The sequence below is a fragment of the Pogona vitticeps genome, chromosome 4 (assembly GCF_051106095.1).
Source record: "Pogona vitticeps strain Pit_001003342236 chromosome 4, PviZW2.1, whole genome shotgun sequence".
NCBI lineage: Eukaryota > Metazoa > Chordata > Lepidosauria > Squamata > Agamidae > Pogona > Pogona vitticeps.
In genome coordinates this window covers 177508290-177514289 of record NC_135786.1, presented here as the reverse complement: position 1 = coordinate 177514289, position 6000 = coordinate 177508290, and positions in this window count along the sequence as shown.

Genomic DNA, 6000 nt, shown 5'->3' with positions numbered 1-6000 from the left:
TGACTGACACCCTAGCCACTACGCACACTAAATCTCAGTTAAAGAGATGGACTCACAAAAAACTATTAGTCTTGAACCTGAAACACTTTTTTTCATATTGGATCTGAAGTGGTAAGTGATAAAAGTCCCACAAGCAATGTAATTACAGCCTCTCCCAAGAAAATTTATTACAATTTTGAGACTTTTCAATCCTCTCTTAAAGAAAAATACAATAAAAAAGTAATATATGATTTGTTTTTTAAGGCAGGATTATTAGCATTAGAAAATGAAGCAAAAACCTGCCAATATAGAAAAAATATTCTACACTGGCAGCTGAAGGGCAGGGTTTCTTTTGATGTGTCTATTATTTGTGTATTACTTCTGTATGTTCACAGATTCATGAGGAGATGATAAGGTATGATGCACATAAATTGTGGGAAGATAAGCAGAAAAATATAAATCTATAAGTCAAGGAAAGTACGTACAATAAGAAAAAAAATCAATTGATCCCCTTTGCACTGTGGACAAAACATACAAAATTAAACAACAAGGAAAAAAACACCGGAGTAGTCAGCTCACTTGAAAATATTGCTTAAAATACAGAATGGAAGATACATACCATGAAAGTCTCAAATTCAGTTTCAAAATCAGTTATCAGTGGAATACCCATACAATGTTTAGAGTTTATTGCCTATGAATTGCTTCATTTGTTTTTCACTCTATTTTTGCTCTTGTTCTAAGCTTTGCTTAATTGTTTTTTATTAGTTAATAATTTTGTATGTGTGTCTATCTATCTTCAGACCCATCTGTGCACATGTGTTTCAGTATGAAAAGAATGGGTATATATATAGTGGCTTTGTAAGGTGCATCCAGGGTTATGTTTGGCCAGGAAATAAAGTAAAAACATTTAAGGAGAGGATTATGATCTGTAAGGACAAATCTCTGAAACTGTTAGGTCAAAAGCCACTTAATTTTCCCCAAAAGAAAAAGCTAAGAGCTGGCTTAGGAAAAATCACTTCCCTCATAATTAGTGGTGGTGTGGTTGTTTTTTTAAAGTCTGCTGGTATAAAGGGGGTGGGGAGTATCTTCCACCTTCATCCTGGCCAATATGAACCATTAAGGCTGTCAACAATGCAGTAGACCTGCCTTGTAGCTCCGCCTCTCTGATTCCATTCAATTGAACCTAGGTTCTGTGAAATCATTAAATTCCACTGACATCATGAGGAATCAAATTCAATCAATTTAATGTGGCTTCAGCCCATAAATAGTACAAACACACTAGGACCCCGTATCCATGGAATCATCTGCTGATTCACCTATCCATGGTCTGAAAATACTAAAAATATTAAATGAAACTACTTACAAGTACGGACTTTCAAGATGTAATCAGACTAGCCACTAGAGGGAACTAAACACTGTTGCATAGGTAAGCCACCACCATTTTGCCTGGTCTCCCAGCAGCTTGAGGCAGTTTCCCTCAAGAGCATCATAATTGTTGTAAAACTCAGAGCTGGATTGGCTGGCGAAGCAAAAGGAGGGATGCTGAGCTAAGCCAAACTGGGAGAGGTTTCCCACCTCCTGCCCTTCCTGCTTTCCAGATAGTCTTTTCTTCAACACTCCTGGGGAAACAAGGAAATTGATTCTTAATTATCTTTAAAGAAAACTCACAGAGCAGTTGAGTGTGTGTGTGTGTGTGTGTGTGTGTGTGTGAGAGAGAGAGAGAGAGAGAGAGAGAGAGAGAGAGAGAGAGAGAGAGAGAGATTGAGAGAGAGGTGGTCATCTTCAGTCTTCAGCACAGGAATGAGATAAAATTTCAACTCAGCTCTTACTCATAGAGGAACCATTGGGATAAAAATTACAGGTACCGTGGAGTCCTGGGTCAAACGGACTGTTTCAGTTACAATCCATGCTTTTCACCCTCCATGGAGGGGGGCAGTTTGAGCTGATCCCCCATGGATACAGAAGTCTTACTGTAATGATTAAAAAAAACAGAGATTTTGCACATATGTGCAATGCCTCTCTGTGAGCACTAATAACTACATCTGCCAGGTCAGTTCTAATTTATGGCCAGCCTTTCCAGAAATAGGATGCTTTGAGGCAGTTTACTATTCCCTTCCTCTGGGGGCACTCTGGGATCAAGTAGTTTGCCCCAGGCCACAGAGGCTGGCTCTTCTACAAGGCACAGAATGGAAGTGAACCCCTCATACCGGGTGTTCTAGCTTGCTGAACTAGCCAGCACTGCCTACCACAGAATCAAAAATACCTCATGTTGATGATGTGGGAGAATTTCCATTGTGTTCTAGGACCAAGTTGCAGGTTGTGAGGTAGAGACAAAATAGGTGTTACTTTTTAAAAAATTGTGAAAGCAAAATTGCCCCCCAGTCTCACAATGTCAGAAGGAAGGGAAAAAAAATCTTTCTGCTTGGCAGTTTATCATCACTTGTTTATATAGACCTGGACAGGCAGGGCAATGTTTAAGCATTCATGATTTGATGGTCTTTGGGGACTGGAATTAAGTGCTTTAGAGAAGCAATAAGGTGTTGTAGAGAGAGGCAAAAGCACCAGGCTTTTATCTAGGCAGAGTATGTGACTTGTAGATCATCTTACACATCATAATGTTTCCTAGACTCAGGAAAAAAATAAATATGTATTAAAGCTTGAGATTATATGCTGGGAAATATAATAATGTTAACCATCCTCTTGGCATACAAGCTCCTCATGTGCAGAACATTTTTTACATTTTAATAATATTGGAACCTGGACAAAAGTAATGAAAATGTCATAAAAGTAGATGAAAAAGTGGGAAAGTTTATTCAAGATTTTAACCTTTGATTTCTTTTTTGGTTGAAATTGCCTTGCAGGAAAAAAAAAAAACTAGGATGCCACTTCCCCCAGCCCAGTAATGCAATGACTTCAGAGGTAATTTTAAAAAGAAAAAAAAGTAATCCTTTTAAACTGTGGAGGACCTGGAAATTCTGCTCAGTTTTGTGCTATACAGTACAAACGAGCTACATTTCAGTCTAAAAACTTGCTGCAGTTCAAATTCTCTTAAATGCACAAGAAATAAACCAGATTTTGATTTAAATTAGTTCTGTCAAAGAGTTTCATTGTTTGGATTTAATCAAGGCATATTTCTCTTTCATTAGACATGTTTCTTTTCCCCATTCAACCTGTCCACCACACATGCAGAAATTTGTTTCCAATGATATATTGTTGTAAAGTTTTTGCAACAGTTTTCAAATATCTTTTGCTTCGTTCACCAGGCTTACGTATTTCTCTATGGGCTGGATGAACAAAGTCCCCGTCTCGTCCTGCTCTGGTGCATTTTAAAGTATTCAATATTGACATATGATAAGAGCTGAGCTACCTCCAGGGCTCCTCAGTAAGGAGCAAAACACTTTAGTGACCTTTTTACATTTTGATGTAATAAAAGTTTGGTTTCTAACACTGTTACACCATAGCCACCTGATGATTGTAATGCATTGCTGCGAGTGAAAAGTAGTTAAGAAATTACACTGGAGGAAAGGAATGCTTGTGGGGATTTTGTGTGGTTTTTGGTCATTATGGCTTCTGTTGAGTTTGTCTAGAATAAAAATAAGAAGAATAAGAAGGAAAAGAGCTGACATTCAGTCATATGCCTGCTCAAAATTAAAGTTTGTCCTCTGGGGTTGTTCTTTCTCATATTGTTTTAATAGTAGTGGCTTTTGAAGATTCCCCCTGGCATCCTGGCAGGAGATAATGAGGAAAGAGTGTTATTCATTCTGAACTAGATAGGTTTAGAGATGGAACAAATGTGTACTATCCAGCAGGGACAGAGTTTTCTGGTTTTTCTTTCAAAGATTCATTGATAACGTAAGTGGCAAGGAAGGAGCTGAGGTACTTCTGTTTACCTGTCCTTGGAGCTGAACTTTCTTCTCACCAATCAGATTTTGCTTATTGCAAGAAGCATGCCTTCCAGTCAAATGGCTTTGAGGCTAGAACTTGAATATGAGATTTGATATCGGTAAAGAAAACTATGGCTCCTCAGTCTTGATACCTTTGCTTCTTTGGTTGATGAGATTGCTCACCATGCCTCCTAGAAATGGATTGCTTTGTTCCTAATTTTTCCATATATTCTAGGAACACATTTCTATCTCGCTAGCTCATCAAAAGAAGCATTTTTAATTGCATTAAGTGCATCAGCAACAATCACAATGCTACAATGCTTCAACTTGAAACTTCTGTGCCATTTTCTTTTATTCCAAGATAATCTCTAGATTTGCCCAACTGTTAGTATGTAAAAGTAGGGACATGGTGGCGCTGCAGGCTAAACCGCAGAAGCCTGTGCTGCAGAGTCAGAAGATCAGCAGTCGTAAGATCGAATCCACGTGACAGAGTGAGCTCCCGTCACTTTGTCCCAGCTCCTCTCCAACCTAGCAGTTCGAAAGCATGCAAATGCGAGTAGATAAATAGGTACAATCTCGGTGGGAAGGTAAAACAGCGTTCCCTAGTCATGCTGGCCATGTGACAATGGAAACTGTCTTTGGGCAGGCGCTGGCTCTATGGCTTGAAAAGCGGGATGAGCGCCGCCCCCTAGAATCAGACACAACTGTCAAGGGGAACCTTTACCTTTACCTAGTATGTACAAAAATGGCAATAATAGTCATGCATTTCACTTATTAGATGGTGGCAGAAATACTGTTGCCATAAATCTTACTGCAGAGCCATCGTACCATGTGTACAATAGGATTGCATTCATCTTCTACCTGGACAGATGTATATTCACATAAGAGCCCATAAGATGGTTCACACACTGATTGAAGCAACAGTGAATAAGTAAGTTGTGTTTCTACCTTTTCTATTTCCTATGTATTTTCCACCTGTATGGTGGAATACAGAAGCATAACATTGAAGCAGCCCTCCAACTCTGTCATAGATGCTATCAACTGTCATTTGGCTACAACCTGGAAATTTACTTTAAGAAAAATGAATACAGTCACAATGCTGAAGGTATTCATAACTGAGCAGTAGCAAGATGATGCTCTGAATGCTTGTGCACCATCCTACTATTGCTTTTATAGCTCTGTTTAGTTTCTATGTCTAGTCCTGAAATACCATAGCTTATGTCTAAACATCTTTTTAAAAAGTCAAAACACCCTGACATGCAACAACTTTTTCCTTTTATAAATTACTTTCTTCTCACTTCTGAATAACTTCAGTATTTTGGAATATTCATTCTTAAAAGCAACATCCCAAACTCTGGATTTGATTACTCCCCTTCCAGAACCACTTTCATCAATATATTTCCACCTTTTCATTATTTACTCCAATACATTTACCAAAATAATTGTTAAATATTGAATCTTCTGTCAATAATTAGATTACCACTTTATGTATTTTCTTGCTTTGTTTGTTTTAAAAGGGTTTTCTCTGTCATTTCTGTTTGTTTTGGTTATAGTTCTGTTTCAAAATTGTAATTTAAAAATCACCCTATTTTGTAACGAGCTGCTCTTTTTTTTCTTTTGGTCTTTTTTAGAAGAGAATCTGTCTTGGGACATAAGCCATGATCACAATATATAAACTAGTGAGCAGATTGCAGAAAAGCAATGTATAAATAGCCAACTAAGAATGCATCTACACAGACTAATTTGGAGCATGCTTGTTTGGGCTACATAAGGTGTGTGTGTGTTCAGTCGTTTAGTCGTGTCCGACTCTTCGTGACCCCATGGACCAGAGCACGCCAGGCCCTCCTATCTTCCACCGCCTCCCGGAGTTGTGTCAAATTCATGTTGGTTGCTTCGATGACACTGTCCAACCACAACAACCATAAGGTAGTTGTGTGGTATGGCATTTGGTGTGATCCTTGCATCCCAATGGCATATGCACCTCAAGTGGCCCTGTTTGATCCAGCTCCTTTAGGAAGACAAGAAAAAAAGAGAGGAGGGAAACTTCTGTCTTTATCCCTTCCTATACCCACCTAGGTAGAAGATTTCAATTTTTTAAAAAAAACAAACCTTTTCCTGTGATGTATCTGTCGGTATT